General features: G+C 39.3%; 1 pseudogene; it reads right to left on the bottom strand.

Annotated features, from left to right (window-relative positions):
- Positions 1–2,107: 2,107 nt before the first annotated feature.
- On the bottom strand, positions 2,108–3,885 carry LOC114652662 (piggyBac transposable element-derived protein 3-like; annotated as a pseudogene).
- Between the last annotated feature and the right edge of the window lie 14,042 nt (positions 3,886–17,927).

Raw genomic sequence — 17,927 nt, 5'->3', positions numbered from 1 at the left:
GCGGTCTCGTGGCCTGGAAACCCTACAGATTTTATTTTTTTCTCCAGCCTTCTGGAGTTTTTTTTTTGTTTTTTCTGTCCACCCTGGCCATCGGACCTTACTCCTTTTTATGTTAAATAAGGTTGTCTTATTTTAATTTCTTATTTGTCTTCTATTCTTCTTTTCTTCATTATGTAAAGCACTTTGAGCTACTTTTTGTATGAAAATGTGCTATATAAATAAATGTTGTTGTTGTTGTTGTTGTGATCCTGTAGTTAGGATATAGCGGGTTGGATAATGGATGGATGGATAGTTGAACACAATGCTGATATACACGCAGGAATTGAAGAAAGACACACATGAAGATCTTCTTCAACAGCTCTGAGTCTCTCTCTTGTTTTAGTTTTTATAGCAGTCATGCTTGAAAAGCCAAGCTTGCATAAGTAGGTTGTGGAAAATGGGAGCAGGGCTGAAATAGCTCTGCTTGCCAAAATGGGGAACTCCTTGGCAGCAGTCAGCCAAAAACTGTCCAAAGGTAGATCAGCAAAGCTCAGCTTTAAACCACGATTTTCTCTCAGTACAGTTATTTTCTCCTGCTCCTGCAAAGTCATGTCCTTTCCAACTGCAGTTGAGGTATATGAGTTCTTAACCCAGTCAAGGCAATCAGTGGAAATTGAAGGGAAATAAAATGACAACTTCTGTTCAAGAGTTTTCAAATGCTTGCCTATTGTCTCACACAGTACAGCAATGTTGATACCTTGCCATTTCTTGATGTGTGGGAACATGTCAAGGTTGGCACTTTCCACATGTTGTTGCCAGAGCTGCACCATTGAACGAAATCCATTTATTTTATCTGCACTTGTGAGCAGGTTTTTGTTTTGCATCCGTGTGTTCAGGTCATTCAAATGTTGAAATATATCCACCAGATATGCCAGTCTTGCACACCACTCATCACTTGAAAGTAACTTAGCGTCATCATACCTCTCATTTGTCAAAAACACTTTTAGTTCCTCCCGCAGCTCATACACACGGGCTAAAACTTTGTCACGGGACAACTACCGGACCTCCGTATGCAGCAATAGCACTTTATGCTCCACTCCCATTTCCTCACACAATGATGCAAACATGCGACTTTTTACAGGTCTTGTCTTCACAAAGTTTATAATGCGCACAACATCGTCCAATATAGGAGCTAGGTCTGCTGGTAATGTCTTGGCAACGAGTGCCTCACAGTGCAGAAAACAATGTGTCCCAATAACATCTGGATGTTGCTCTTTCACTCTGCTTACAAATCGTTTGGTGCGTCTGAACATGGTGGCTGCTCCAGCAGTGCCAACACTTATGCAGTTTTCCCACTTAAGTCCTCCTTGTTCAAGGTACTTTGATACAACTCAGAAAATTTCCTCTCCTGTTGTTCTTTCTGGCAATTCCTTGCAAAACAGAAAGTTTTCTCTGATGGTGTCTCCATCTACAAAGCACAGATTTGCCAAAAGTTGTGCATGTCCACTGATATCCATAGATTCATCGAGTTGCAATTCAAATTTTCCACTGACGTGCAACTTTTCCAAAACGATCCTTCGAATGTCTGCAGACATGTCATCAATACGTCTGGCAATTGTATTATTTGAGAGAGGGACTTGGGCTATTTCTTTAAGCGCGCTAGGGCTGAGCCTCTCATTTACAATGATTTTGCAGGCAGGTAGTATTAATGTCTCTGCCACCGTGTGTGGCTGTTTTCATTTGGCGATGAGTTCAGCAACTTGGTAGCTTTGAGAGCTCTCTCATTTGTCTTTGTGGTTTTCCTCACTAAAGCTGCCTGTTTCTTAATCTGTTCATGAAGTTGAATAAAATAGTCTGTGTCCTTGTTTTGAAGTGACGGGTGTTTTGTTTGGAGATGGCGTTTAACCCATTTATGCCAAAGGTTGAAATTTTTGAGTTTGTGCATGAAATTCACATATGTTGCGTAGAAAAATGTAAGGAACAAGAATTTGAAGAGAATAAAATTTTATTACATTCCATTGTGGAGTTATGTGGCGTTCCAAAATTGGAACACTAGGTAAATCCACTTCATACATTATACATAATGTATACAATTATGTTTCTTATCTCAGGAGATGGTAAATACCTGCTATTCAGTGTGATATCCAGCAGAGCATTTGACATGTAAGGCAACATCACATTTTTCACATCAAAATGTGGTGTTCTTATGACATTGAGCACACCGTGTTTGCTTTCCCTGTTTGACTATCACATGATTCAGGCCATCATAACATGAATCAATATTGCGCTTTTGAGAAGGTCTTCCTGTTCGGCAGGATGACCGTGGGTCTCCAAATAATGGCATGCGATACGTTGGCGAAACTCCAGAAGATCCATTGGCTTCTTATCATATGTTTTATGCAGTTGCCATGCATTTTGTAAGGCCAATTCGAAACAGAACAACAGAGGACTTGAATACCATTTCTTTCCACGGATTGATGCCCGATACTTATCAATGTTTTCATCAGCTCTGTCTACGCCTCCCATGAAATGGTTATAGATTTTGATCATGTTTGGCTGCTGGACTTGGATCTTCTTTTTCAGTTTCTGGGAATAACGATTGATAAGACACAGGGGATCGATACCAGCACCAAATGAGGCAACAGTGACAACACTGTTATCATGCCATCTGCATACAATATTGCCTTTGCCATCAATTCAATAATCGAATGTGCCTTTTTCTTTTTTCTTTAGCACTACATCTGATTCCAATGGTGCTTTGTCAATGCGATCCTTTCTCACTGTACCTGTTGCCTGATGTCCCATTGAACTGAGCTTATCCAGAAGTGTAATGCTGGTGAAAAAGTTATCAAATACAAAATGGTATTGTCCAGGGTGTGCCTGTACAAGTGCCTCACTAAACTGCAGGACAAGTGATGCACTGACACCATGTTTATTATCTGGGTTTTTACCCTGATATGGCTGAAACCAGCAAATGTAGCCCAGACGAGTGGCACCACACCAAAACTTGAAGCCAAACCGAATGGGCTTTCCACGAATAAATTGTTTGCACCCATGACGACCGAAATAAGGAACCATGGATTCATCAAAGCTGAAATATGTTTCATTTGGAACAAATTTCATGCATCTATCATTGAGTTTGTTTATGAGAGGTCTCAACTTGGAAAACTTGTCCATTGGCACCAAATTGGCATTGTCAGCAACATGCAAATTAGAAAATATGGTTTCAAAGCAATCACGTCTCATGGCAGCACTAACGAGTACATTACGCACATCTGTTCTTCATTCCCAGAGCATGCGCCTTCTAGGAACTGACACGTAACCACTCAGAAAAATAATTCCGAGAAAACATTTGAATTCGGAACTAGTCAATCCCAGATTTACACCCTTACTTGCAGCGTATAAGTTGGAGTATCTTACAATGAGTTCAGTGGTTTCGTCATCAAGAAAAAGTTCAAAAATTTCTGTGGGAATTCTGGTTTCGGTGAAGAAATCGTTTGGTGGTTCTGTAACTCTACCTGCTACGGGCTGTGCAGTTAGGTCAGCCTTTTTCCATTTCTGAACAATTTTTGTCACTTTCTTCTTCTTTGACGGAGGAGGTTACTGAGCAGTAGAGGTTGATGGAACTTCATCATCAGGGTAGTTATCTTCAGGTACGTATGTGGGATCACTTGTGTCGGACTCCTCATCACTGCCATCTTGAATAAGATACACAGGTGTGCGCAACAAAGAACCTGGCAGATTATTTATTGTTCCACCTTCTTCATCTCCTGGGTCCTCATCAGAAACAGGCGATGTAGCATTTTCAGGTGGTTGTTTCACTATAGTGCTTGCTTCAATGGTGTCGTCTGTCTCTAGCAGGTCAGTTATTTCATGTAAAGATAGAGCTCAAGGCATTTTCAGAGAGATCTTCAACCGTAAAGGGAAAAATATATTATTAGTCCTACTGGTAGGGGTTTTGCCTGGTGCTCCAAAAATGGAACATGCAAAATGTGAAGTCCATAACCAATACAACAATGATAACTTCGGTAGTTTCATTTTACAGCACGATAACATGACTAGTACAGAAGTAATAGAAAAAAAATGTTAGTATATGACGTAGTGCAGCAAAGTTATATCTACCTGTCTTCGGATGGTTCTTCAAAAATGTGACAAAACTCACATCACTTCTTGAGGAGATCCCAGCACACCAATATCTGCAGCACACTGACTAACTCTGTGCACGACGTGATAAGGTGTACCCCCAGGGAGCAGACGTGTGTGAAAAGTCAGAGCCCGGCGATGGCCTTGAGCAGTAGTATATAAATAACTCCAACGTGACTGTCGTTCTAATAATGGAACACGTGGCATAAATCACTTGTTTGCTAGGAACCATGGTACTGTTGGACAGCTTTTCCCCACATACCAAGCATAACGGAATTGGATCGGTTGGTTACCCGATAAAAGTAAATCCGAAGGAAAGATAATTTTCATTGTATCGTCTTGAGCTCACCTTTTTTGCTTTCTTCTGACCACTACTCATACTAGGGCCTTCATCTGGGTCACAAGTTTCTCCAGGAACCAGTTCGGATTGTGTACTTTGTCTTTTCAGATATTTATCCATTGCTATCACTGCTGTCACAGCCAAAGCATCACTTGTTCTTTTGTTTGAATGGCAACATGTAGATACACAGATTAATTATCCTTCTGCTGCCACCTAGTGGAAGAGTATTTAATTGTTCTGCCTGTCACTGTCACATAGACGAACGAAGACAAATTATTTGCAGTAAATAATAATTTTCAGACCAATTAAGTGAAATTGGATAATTTTCTACGGTACACCTGATGAATTCTCACAGCACACTAATGTGCCACGGCACAGTGGTTGGGAATCACTGGCTTAGAGTGTACTGTTTGACTTAAACTGCTAGATGGCAGTGTTTATGGTGCAGTAATCCCTCCTCCATTGCGGGGGTTGCGTTCCAGAGCCACCCGCGAAATAAGAAAATCCGCGAAGTAGAAACCATATGTTTATATGGTTATTTTTATATTGTCATGCTTGGGTCACAGATTTGTGCAGAAACACAGGAGGTTGTAGAGAGACAGGAACGTTATTCAAACACTGCAAACAAACATTTGTCTCTTTTTCAAAAGTTTAAACTGTGCTCCATGACAAGACAGAGATGACAGTTCTGTCTCACAATTAAAGAATGCAAACATATCTTCCTTTTCAAAGGAGTGCGCGTCAGGAGAGAGAGAGAGAACAAAGCAAGCAGTCAAAAAAAAAATCAAAAGGGCTGTTTGGCTTTTAAGTATGCGAAGCACCGCCGGTACAAAGCTGTTGAAGGCGGCAGCTCACACCCCCCTCCGTCAGGAGCAGGAAGAGAGAGAGAGCCAGAGAAAAACAAAGTCAAAAATCAATACGTGCCCTTTGAGCTTTTAAGTATGCGAAGCACCGTGCAGCATGTCCTTCAGGAAGCAGCTGCACACAGAAGGTAGCAACGTCCCTATCGTCTAGGTGTGCGAACAGCCCCCCTGCTCACACCCCCCTACGTCAGCGCAAGAGAGAGAGAGAGAGAGAGAAAGTAAGTTGGGTAGCTTCTCAGTCATCTGCTAATAGCGTCCCTTGTATGAAATCAACTGGGCAAACCAACTGAGGAAGCATATACCAGAAATTAAAAGACCCATTGTCCGCAGAAACCCGCGAAGCAGCGAAAAATCCGCGATATATATTTAAATATGCTTACATATAAAATCCGCGATGGAGTGAAGCCGCGAAAGGCGAAGCGCGATATAGCGAGGGATCACTGTATATCTGGGATCATGTTCATAACTTAAGTGTATTTTCTTGTTTAAGGATATTTTTTGTATTTTAATTGTTATTTGGTATTTGATATTTTTGATATTTCTATAATATACATTCTTATGACTTGTATATGTATGTGGCTGGGACGTGCCTCAGACTCAAATTAACCAGCTTTGGGATGCTGTACATACCTAGGGAAGAGTGCTATAGGTACAGAGTCATAAGTGGCATGGGAAAGTATGCAAGAATGTGCATCGACTTTCTGATAGAAGAAGGGTGCCAGAAAAGAGATTGCTGGTAAGAAGTGTGATCGCCTAATAGAAGCAGAGTGAGGGTCTCGTGTGTGAACATGCACAGGTGAGACCATGAAATGAAAGCTGTTTAAGGCATTTGCGTGCCAATCTGTATACACTGTTTAGGGAGAGAAATTGTGAGAGGTGTTGCTGTTATACAGTATTGGCACAGTGTTAAAGAGTGAGGAGGAGTCTTCAGGAATCCTCTGACTAAGAGAGGGAATGGGTAGGAATGGAAGGTACAGTTTGGTCCCTGAGCAACTGAAATGGAGGGACAGATCAATAGTACATGCACTTTTAAAATACTCAAATTCAGAGAGAGAGAAAGAAAGATGGGAAGATTGGTGCACGGAACCCATCCAGTATGTCAGGACTTGGCCTCCAGTGATAGTTGAAGGGAGGCATAGAACCATCATTGGGAGAAACAGGAAGACATGTCAGCTTTTGGGTCCCAGTTACTCGGGACGAGTGTTTTTTCTTTCATATACAGGGATAAGGTTTGTGGAATGGAATTCTTTTTAAAGAATGTTTTTTCTCTGTTTGGCACTTTTACTTTTTTATTCACATACTAAGGGAGTCCATTTTAACTATTAATTGTTGAATTAGTGTATTTAAATTATTTACTCGTGGAAAAAATACAGTAAAACAATCTGTTAATTTGCATTTGTCTGAACAATCAGTACTCTGAGTGTCTCATTCTCTCATTGAGGGTCTCGGTAAATGATATCTCGGGAAGAGATGCCCATTGTCTGTGGGCATAGGACATCACAGTGTTATGAAAGTGTCATATTTAATATCCCTTGTTATATTTCTTGACCAAGACCAAGAGGCAGGTCCACCATGACATTACTACCGAGGGGCTGCCATCAGCCTAAAAATTCTGGATGAGCACTAAGAACTTGCAGAGTGTCATTGTGGCCTGTTTGTTTAGGATCATTTGTGTAAGTGTGGTTTGGATTTTCTCTTTTGTTTTTGGGTATTTTGATTGGTTTAATTGGATTCTGTTTTTGGATTACTGACTGGATTTGTTTTCCTCAGTCTGTTTTTAGGCAGATCCTTTTTGATCTGCAAATCGGATGATTGACAGCTGTAACACCTCTCATGTCACTTCCAGTGTTCACCTGCATGGACCCATTTCTTCCTGCTGGAAGGACTTAAGACTGGATGACCCAGCATCTTGAGGCAATTCATTTGAGAACTCGTGTCAGGAAAGATGTTTTCACAATTTTTCTGTGTATTCTTTTATTCTTTTGTGTTTGCTGCATTTCAGTTATATTCCAATTCCAATGTGTGTGTGTATGTGTGTGTTTATACAGTATATATATTATATTATTTGGCAGATACTGTATAACATATCTATGATCTGCTTCTCGCAACTGAGAGGACGTGGTGGATGTTTTCCAACTGGGCGACCAACCACAAGTGTTATCTCGTGGGTAAACACTCAGTTAATCAAATTGCGTTTCAGATCTAAGAAAGTAATACGCTGATCTTCACCATATCAAATAATTGAACCAGCTGCCATGGCACAATGTCAGAGGCTTCACCTGAGTTGCTGATGCCTGAGGATCGATCCCCATAAGGGGATGCAAAAGTGCATTAACTTGACGAACCCCCAATAAGGATGAAACACACGTTGTGTACTCTTTCTGTTATTTGGCAGATATTGTATAACATATATATATATATATATATATATATATACAGTTAGGTCCATAAATATTTGGACAGAGGCAACTTTTTTCTAATTTTGGTTCTGTACATTACCACAATGAATTTTAAATGAAACAACTCAGATGCAGTTGAAGTGCATACTTTCAGCTTTCATTCAGTGGGGTGAACAAAACGATTGCATAAAAATGTGAGGCAACTAAAGCATTTTTTTAACACAATCCCTTAACTTCAGGGGCTCAAAAGTAATTGGACAATTGACTCAAAGGCTATTTCATGGGCAGGTGTGGGCAAGTCCGTCGTTATGTCATTATCAATTAAGCAGATAAAAGGCCTGAAGTTGATTTGAGGTGTGGTGCTTGCATGTGGAAGATTTTGCTGTGAACAGACAACAAGGTGAAAGAAGCCATCCTTAAGCTGCGAAAACAGAAAAAACCCATCCGAGAAATTGCTACAATATTACGAGTGTCAAAATCTACAGTTTGGTACATCCTGAGAAAGAAAGCAAACACTGGTGAACTCAGCAACGCAAAAAGACCTGGACATCCACGGAAGACAACAGTGGTGGATGATCGCAGAATCATTTCCATGGTGAAAAGAAACCCCTTCACAACAGCCAACCAAGTGAACAACACTCTCCAGGGGGTAGGCATATCAATATCCAAGTCTACCATAAAGAGAAGACTGCATGAAAGTAAATGCAGAGGGTGCACTGCATAAGCCTCAAGAATAGAAAGGCTAGATTGGACTTTGCTAAAGAACATCTAAAAAAGCCAGCACAGTTCTGGAAAAACATTCTTTGGACAGATGAAACCAAGATCAACCTCTACCAGAATGATGGCCAGAAAAAAGTATGGAGAAGGTGTGGAACAGCTCATTATTTAAAGCATACCACATCATCTGTAAAACACGGTGGAGGCAGTGTGATGGCTTGGGCGTGCATGGCTGCCAGGGGCACTGGGACACTAGTGTTTATTGATGATGTGACACAGGACAGAAGCAGCCGAATGAATTCTGAGGTGTTCAGAGACATACTGTCTGCTCAAATCCAGCTCAATGCAGTCAAATTGATTGGGTGGTGTTTCATGATACAGATGGACAATGACCCAAAACATACAGCCAAAGCAACCCAGGAGTTTATTAAAGCAAATAAGTGGAAAGTTCTTGAATGACCAAGTCAGTCACCTGATCTTAACCCAATTGAGCATGCATTTCACTTGTTGAAGACTAAACTTCAGACAGAAAGGCCCACAAACAAACAGCAACTGAAAGCCGTTGTAGTAAAGGCCTGGCAGAGCATTAAAAAGGAGGAAACCCAGCATCTGGTGATGTCCATGAGTTCAAGACTTCAGGCTGTCATTGCCAGCAAAGGGTTTTCAACCAAGTATTAGAAATGAACATTTTATTTCCAGTTTTTTAATTTGTCCAATTACTTTTGAGTCCCTGAAATGAAGGGATTGTGTTAAAAAAATGCTTTAGTTGCCTCACATTGTTATGCAATCGTTTTGTTCACCCCACTGAATTAAAGCTGAAAGTCTGCACTTCAACTGCATCTGAGTTGTTTCATTTAAAATTAATTGTGGTAATGTACAGAACCAAAATTAGAAAAATGTTGTCTCTGTCCAAATATTTATGGACCTAACTGTATATACAGGTATATACTGTATATATATATATATATATATATATATATATATATATATATACACACACACACACACTCATAAATATACATTATATATGTACATTACTCGGATTTGGGCCACCACGGTGATCCCCGAATATTATTTGTCCAAAAAAAAATGATGCTTGTACACCAAAAGGAGTAAGTTCAGGAGGATGAAAACCATTACAGTAGAGATAGAGGAGTAGTCAATCATTCTTTCTGCAGAGGGAGAAGAGAGAGCATTAGACAAAAGCACCACAGTCTGGCTTAAAGTATAACAGTTATTAAATGAGCCCTGAGGTTGTCCACCAGATGCACATACTGTATTTGACAACATGGATACAGAAAGTGAGACTGCAAGCAACAAGATTTGCATACGTGCCCTTAGCTTGCATTCCCAATCATGAAAGTAAAAGTCCCATTGCGTCAATGCCATACAAGAGATAATGGTGACTGATTTAAAAATACTGTATACTGTTGGTCCTAAAATTTTACATTTCTAAAAGATAAGAGTAAAAAGCAGAAAGCTATATTCTCTATTTTTAATATCTCAGGTACTCTTATATGATATAGTATTGTTACCTATCACTCACTTACAGCGTACCTTGATATTTTTACTTTAAATCTCCTTCTTTTAAATAAAGTCTGCAATTCCTATTAAGTATTGTTAATCTTTATAATTAAAAGAATATACTTTCAGTTAAAGTTTTGCATGTTTCAAACTTAACAATTTTAGGTCATTTTATTTGGTTTATTTCTAATTATGAGCTTCATGATACACATATGTATGGATAGTTTGCTTATTGTGTTCTTCATACATTTTGACTATCACCTTTACTTTACTTTTGTGAAAGGCTTACTTTTTGAGAATTTCAATTGTCAATGTAACCTTCTGTTTTTTTTCTTTTCTCTTGATTAAAGAAAGTTAAACTTGTATCCCCTGCTCTGTGCTACTTCTTATTCTTTTCTGATTTAATAATTATGCTACTCCTGTCAACCAGTGTAATTTAAAGTACTTTTTCACTGCATTTTTAAACTATATTTTTAACTCTTCAAGATTCTCTTCAAAGATTTTGCCGGAACATTACAATTGGATTCAAGGTACATAGTTCAATAGTACGACATGGTAAATTACTTTAGATTCACCAGGCATGTTAATATATTGGCTAGATAAAAAACTGTTTGGAGTCTGAAATATAATTGTTCGAAGCTCCACTGTGCTAAAGCTTCAGGCAAACTCCAGGCTATATTGTGAACTTGCCTTGAAATAATCTAGTTTAGTGTAATATTACATTATATTTAACAGAGCTGGTATGACACATTCATGGTATTAAATTATTTTAAATGATAATAGAACATTAAGTCTCTGAGGCAACCACTGAGTTGCAGAAAATGAGCCACCATGTGTAATGAATCGATTTGTCGGTGGTACTAAAGGTAGCACCTTGCAGACATGATGCACTGAAACTTTACCTCTAACTTAAAGGTCATTATACAGATTTGCATTCTTATGAGGAAGAGACACAATATTCATAGTAGGCTAATTCAAAGTAATGGCTTAACACCATAAGCAATGTCCATTCATATTTCTGAAAAAAATCACTTTATGAATAATCATTTTCACATGTGCAGCTGATTTAAAGGTGTCTGAAAAGTGGTTAAAACTGAAAGAATTTGTCATTTGTTAGAGATGAGATCTTATTGTAAGCGATTTGTCTTCTGCAAGGAAACACTCATACATGGCTCCAAATTCCTACAAAAATACACAATTTATTTACAACATTCCTAGTAATAAATAATAACAAGAAGATAACTCTGATTCCCTTTCCTTATATCTTGAACAAATACACTGTATTAGGCTGTTTGTCTTACTTTACACAATTATTCTTCCAAACTCACCACTCTTAACATGCGTCCTGGTATTGAGACAGTCTATACATTGTGAGGGATGGACGGCCAAATATTCCGGTCCACACCTCCAGGCCGCCAGATGGAGCTCTCCCAGCAGCATGGAAGGTCCCCAAATTCCAGCAGGGCATTATGGACATTGTAGTTGTTATAAACAACCCTGCTGGATACCATGGGGACCACCAGGAGCCGCTGTAGGGAGGCTTACAGAAGGCTACGTGCCCTATAACCCGGAAGTGCGTCATGATCACATGATCGGAAGGAATGACGTGCTTCCGGGTTGAAGAAAAGGACTTTTAATCTGACCCGGAAGTGATAAGGACTTATGGATTGTTGGGATGGAACCACTTCTGGGTCAGGGACTATAAAGGACTCTGGGAAACCCCAGACGAGTTAGCTGAGCTGGGTGGAAGGGTGGCAACACATCTGGGAGAGGAGGATTGGTTTATTGTATTGATTATGGATTACTGAAGTATTGTATGTGTAGTGTGGAGTGGAGGGTGCTTTGTGCACAGTATTATTATAAAATAAATAAGTATTGGAGTTTTACCCAGTGTTTGGAGTGGTATCTGAGAGTTTCGAGGGAGCACTAGCGCACCCTACTGCGACAACATATAATTATTTGAATATCCAAAAATGTAAGTGTGTCAGAGCATATTGCAAGTGATCTTGTTTATGATTTTTTGTAGACCATCCTGTTAATTAAAACCAAAAGTAGGCTTTTAACATGATGAAAATAGCACACTACTGGTTTTCACTTGTATTAGCTATCATCAATTCAAGTTTTCATGAATCTGCTGAATATAATGTGTGTGTCTATTCTTCTTATGAAGGAAGCTTTGTCCATAATACGAAAGCATATGTTGACCTTTCCCATATGCCTCAAGGCTGGTGTAACCCAACATGATCACACTTGCTTCCATTTACATATGTCTGAAAGTGTAGGGAATATCAGCAGGAAGTCACTGCAGGCTTAGCTGATGCTGTATGGGTAATTATGAATATAATAAACATGAGTAACCTGGTATGATGCACAATATCACTCCTCTGCTGTGTTTAAGGAGCAGTGGGTTAATTTATTAATTCTTTTCTGTGCTGCTTTTGATTGCTTATCGGTTCATCCAGTGTCAGCATTTGCTACAGTTCTTAACTTGTACTGTATGGCATCTTCAGTTTATAATTAAGATAATATGTTATACTCATCTAATATCTTAAAATATTTTAATTTGCTACCATATTTTCTTTATTGACAGTTACAGATGGTTGGTTCAACAGTAATACTCATGTAATGTACTGTATATACAGTAAATCACTTCCTTAGTTTTCAAAGTTCATTATTCATACGCTAAGCTATAGTCTAAAACCTTTTTTATAAAAGAATAAGATGTGCCTATGGATTACAATGCAATTATAATAAGATCTTAGCTATAAAAAGCTACATGGAACACATTAGCAGACAGCAGCATTCAGAGCATCAGCTTCATTAATTAAATACTAGCAGCCAAACAAGTAAAACCTTAAGTTAGGTTAACTTCCCTTTTATGATTACATTATCATTATTGCTTTAAAATTATCACATCTGGATCCTGCAAAGATTTATATGCAGTAAATAATACAGTACAATGCAGCACAGAGGCTGATTTTCCACAATTACATCACAAAACTCAAAGCATACCCCCCTAAATAAAAACACACTGCTACAAAGCACAAAGGTCATTTCCAGATTTTCCTCACTCAGAGGAATTCTCAAGCAAGAAAAACAGCTATTAACTGATTACTTTGTTCATTTAATACTTTTACGAAACATTAAAAAATGTGTTACAACTTTTTAAAGTATTTTGGTCTATTTCTTTGTATTAAATAAAAAGCTGCTATTGTAGGTATTTACATGCAAATCATAAATATAAATGTATTCTGAAGTTTTGCACTTTCCATTAAATTATAACCGTGAATTTCAGAGTGGCTCCATGACATACTTTTATTTACAACAGCACCTTTTATTCACAAACAGCCTTTATAGTAGTGTGAATTTAATTAAATGAGGAAGAATACACTAAAATCCACTTTGTGACACTGTGCATTTTTTGCAGCCAACATTAAGGGAGGATTTCCGTACCCAGAATGCCAGAATGTTGCATTCTGTTTTGATCAACAAGCTAAACATTACCAGGGAATGCCACCAGAAGCATAAATATGACTACAAAAGACCTCATTTCTCAAATTACTTGGGCTAGTCTCTCTACAGTTCATGTTGGAACACTTGTTGAGGATGTCGTCCTTAAAGCTAGTGACTTAATACAAATGGAATTCACACTTAATATTGACCTTCTTTAGTAAAGGAAAACAAAATTGGTTGGGAACAAAACTGGAGAAGACTACATTTCTTCTGTTTTTCATCTTTGTAACACAGATAAGCTATTTAAGGAAGGACTGAGCAGACTATTTATTCATAGGAAACGGCATTCTAGTATTGTGCGTAGTGACATCCTTTACATGTTCTACAAATCTGTGATGGCCAGTGTGATTTTCTACTCTCTGGTGTGCCTAAACAATCTCTCAAAAAAAGTATTGCATTAGAAGTTATATGTTTTTTATTAAACACATGCAAACTATATATTACTCCTAAGTACCAAGTAAACAATTTGTAAATTGTAGACCACCAGGCTAGCACCGCTAGCTGAACCCGACACAGACACGCATGGGACACAAGTTCATGGCATACAAATTTTATTTTTTTCTTTTTCCCTTGTGAGAAACGCCTTCTCCGTTCCCCACAAGTATAACACAGTCCCAGCACAAGCACAGCACAATTCCATAGGTCTCTTTGTTCTCTTTATCTTTCTCCACCTTCACTCCTCGGATCAAGCTTCGTAGCTCCTCCTGCCGACTCTGGCTTCCCGAGTAGTGGCTGCTGGCTCCTTTTATAATGCACCCAGAAGTGCTCCAGGTGCTTGATTACTCATTTCCGGCAGCACTTCTGGGTGTGGCGAAAGAACTGTCCATAAGGGCTCAGCAGCTCCTGCTGCAGCATCCCCTGGCAGTGCCTGCAGATCCCAACAAGGCTGCACCACACTCCAACTCCCATGCAGCCCTGCAGGAGTCTGAGGCACCGCTGCAACCCAGGGGGGTTGCCATCAGCATCCCAGGGGAGGTAATGCTGTGGCCATACTTGCTCCACCAGTCGTCCCAGCGTGGAGGCGTCCCACGCTACAAACTATATACAAATAATTATATAATCATCCAAACCTTTACTTTCAAAATTATTTTTTATGCCAGTCCTTGAAGCAATGAAATACTTACTGTACATATACTTTCATACCAGCTTCTTCTGGTTCTGGGTTATGTGGGTATGGACAATGCCCTTACTGGTAGCCGTGGGCACAGGGCAGGAAACAGGCAGCTCTGAGCACAGAGCTAGTCATACTGATACATATACCTAAACCAGTGTTTCTCAGTCACTTTTGAGTCACAAGAGTTTGTCACCAGCTCGTGACCATATGACACTTGTTCCCCCATACCATCTCCACCATTACTGAAAGGATTAACAGAGCTGTGTGAGATTTATTTTTATCTCATTTCTAATCAGGCTTGTTTCACTAAGCACTTCTTTAATAATATCACCCGGCCCAAAAGGCCACATATTCTGCCTTCTCTTGGGTTTGTGCTGCGAGCACAATTAAAAATAGGATAAGAAATATAACAGGGCGTAGTCGATCTCTTTGGTGGGTGGGAGTATGTGTGTGTTTTTGTGTGTGTGTGTGTGTGTGTGGGTGGGGATTACAGCGTGAACAAGCGACTAGCTGAAACACCCTTTTTTCCTTCATGTGCTCAGGAAACAGCAATGTGAGCACTGTAATACGGTGACATTCAATCGTATTAGGGAGGGTCCTCACATTAAACAAGTACAGTTTAACAGGACTCACAGGAATGCTAATAAACACTGCCCATACTCTAACATGAACTTCAAAGAGCACTGCTTAGTAAACTAACATAGGGCGATTATGCAGCAGACTGTCTGAGTATGGTAATTGAACCCATGACACTTGATTTGTAAAACTGCTCGCCATGATGCTTCATAGTTATACTAAAGTATGTACAAATCAAATATAACATCAAGTCCTTGATGAAATGCATCATTCTCAATACAGTAATCCCTCCTCCATCGCGGGGGTTGCGTTCCAGAGCCACCCGCGAAATAAGAAAATCCGCGAAGTAGAAACCATATGTTTATATGGTTATTTTTATATTGTCATGCTTGGGTCACAGATTTGCGCAGAAACACAGGAGGTTGTAGAGAGACAGGAACGTTATTCAAACACTGCAAACAAACATTTGTCTCTTTTTCAAAAGTTTAAACTGTGATCCATGACAAGACAGAGATGACAGTTCCGTCTCACAATTAAAAGAATGCAAACATATCTTCCTCTTCAAAGGAGTCAGGAGCAGAGACTGTCATAAAGGCAGAGGAAAATCAATAGGGCTGTTTGGCTTTTAAGTATGCGAAGCACTGCGGCACAAAGCTGTTGAAGGCGGCAGCTCACACCCCCTCCGTCAAGAGCACAGAAAGAGAGAGAGAGACAGAGAAAAACAAGCAAGCAAAAATCAATACGTGCCCTTCGAGCTTTTAAGTATGCGAAGCACGGTGCAGCATGTCGTTTCAGGAAGCAGCTGCACAAAAGATAGCAACGTGAAGATAATCTTTCAGCATTTTTAGACTAGCGTCCGTATCGTCTAGGTGTGCGAACAGCCCCCCTGCTCAATCCCCCTACGTCAGGATCAGAGAAAGTCAGCGCAAGAGAAAGAGAAATGTAAGCTGGGTAGCTTCTCAGCCATCTGCCAATAGCGTCCCTTGTATGAAATCAACTGGGCAAACCAACTGAGGAAGCATGTACCAGAAATTAAAAGACCCATTGTTCGCAGAAACCCGCGAAGCAGTGAAAAATCCGCGATATATATTTAAATATGCTTACATATAAAATCCGCGATGGAGTGAAGCCGCGAAAGGCGAAGTGCGATATAGCAAGGGATTACTGTACAGTCAAAACTGTGATCTGAATCTGAGTCAAGCTTTAAGTGTAACAATGCGTAAAGATGAGCTGTCACAGAAACTATTTATTTCTTGTCTTTTACACACAGCTGAGACATGTAATATGAATGGTCCATCATAGACAACTACACATCAGTAGAATGGGCTGAAACTCGGCTATCCTGTGGTAATTTCACCATATGTGGCTTGAAGTAGGTGGTATTTACTCAGTTCTGATGCTCTGTTTGCCTCATTATCTACCTGTACAAATTGCATATTTTAAAAATGAAGGAGAGAAGACAACATGGAAACTAACAATTTATTTGAAAGAAGAATCCCTTGGGTATGTACCATTATTGCTTCTGATTGAACTTTGGGTTTACTGCAATGTACACAAACAACTTTGAAATATGGTGGTGTCCTGTCGGCAGGACACTTCATGCATAAGTGGTTAAACAAAGACAATTATTGATATATTATCGGTTAGACAAAACAAAAAGCGGCCAGAGGACAGAAGCCAATGACATAATATCCAAATTCATATTACCATGGGATTTTATGTCAATATTAAAGACAGGATGTGATACAAATGAAAGACAGAATAGGCTGTTCCTAGATTTTACGGGCTTTTTTGTTTAGCGTTTCTCTTTTGGATATTTGGCATGGTGTTGATGTCCTCTCATCCTTAACTTTTTCAAATACACCTCAGTGGTTCAGTGACAGTGGTCTTATGGAATGCCATCTCAAAGCCATCTTGTCTCCAATTTAGTCAAAAGATTGTAAAAATTACAGGTTTTCCTGACACATGTCAAAGTCAAAGTGAACTTTATTGTCATCTCAACAATATACAAGTATACAGATAGATGAAATTGCAAAGCTCAGAGTCCACAGTGTAACAACATGACGTACAAAAAATAAATTAAAAATGGAATTAAAATTTAAATTTAAAATAAAACACAAACAATACAAAACATTGTGCAAAGACAAGATAAAGAAGTAGCAGCAATATTGATGTGTAGTTAGCAATATGAACATTGATGCAATGTATGGTATTTGCAATCTAGATACATAAATATAGTCAATAGATATGTAATAAAATAAATAATAAATAATAGATATAGATAATACAGAAATTATTAGTGTATGATAATAGTTGTTTAAGACATGTGTAAACAATGACAGGTCAGAATGTTTCACATCAGAAGGATATCAAGAGTGTCAAAATACTTAAAGGTCAGTATGAGATTTTCAGTTTTTTTCTACCTGCACACTCGTCTTTGCAGGAAAGTGGCTTGCATGTATACAAGTTCTGTTTTTAGAGGTGGTGGAGGCCATGTGGAAGATCCCAGGGGGGCAGCATGGTGTTAAGGAGTCTAACAGCTTGGGGGTAAAAACTCTCCTGCAGCCTGGCAGATCTGGCTTTGATGCTGCAGTATCTTCTCTTGGATGGCAGAAGTGTGAAAAGTCCATGTGAGGGGTGTAAGGGGTCCTGCACAATGCTGCAGGTTTTGCAGACACTGCATTTGTAAAATATATCCTGTAGTGAAGGGAGAGGCACCCCAATAATGTTCTCTGCTGTCTTCACTATCCTTTGCAGGC

This window comes from Erpetoichthys calabaricus, chromosome 5 (genome assembly GCF_900747795.2).
Source record: "Erpetoichthys calabaricus chromosome 5, fErpCal1.3, whole genome shotgun sequence".
Taxonomy (NCBI): Eukaryota; Metazoa; Chordata; class Cladistia; order Polypteriformes; family Polypteridae; genus Erpetoichthys; species Erpetoichthys calabaricus.
This window is presented reverse-complemented; position numbering and strand designations above follow the sequence as displayed.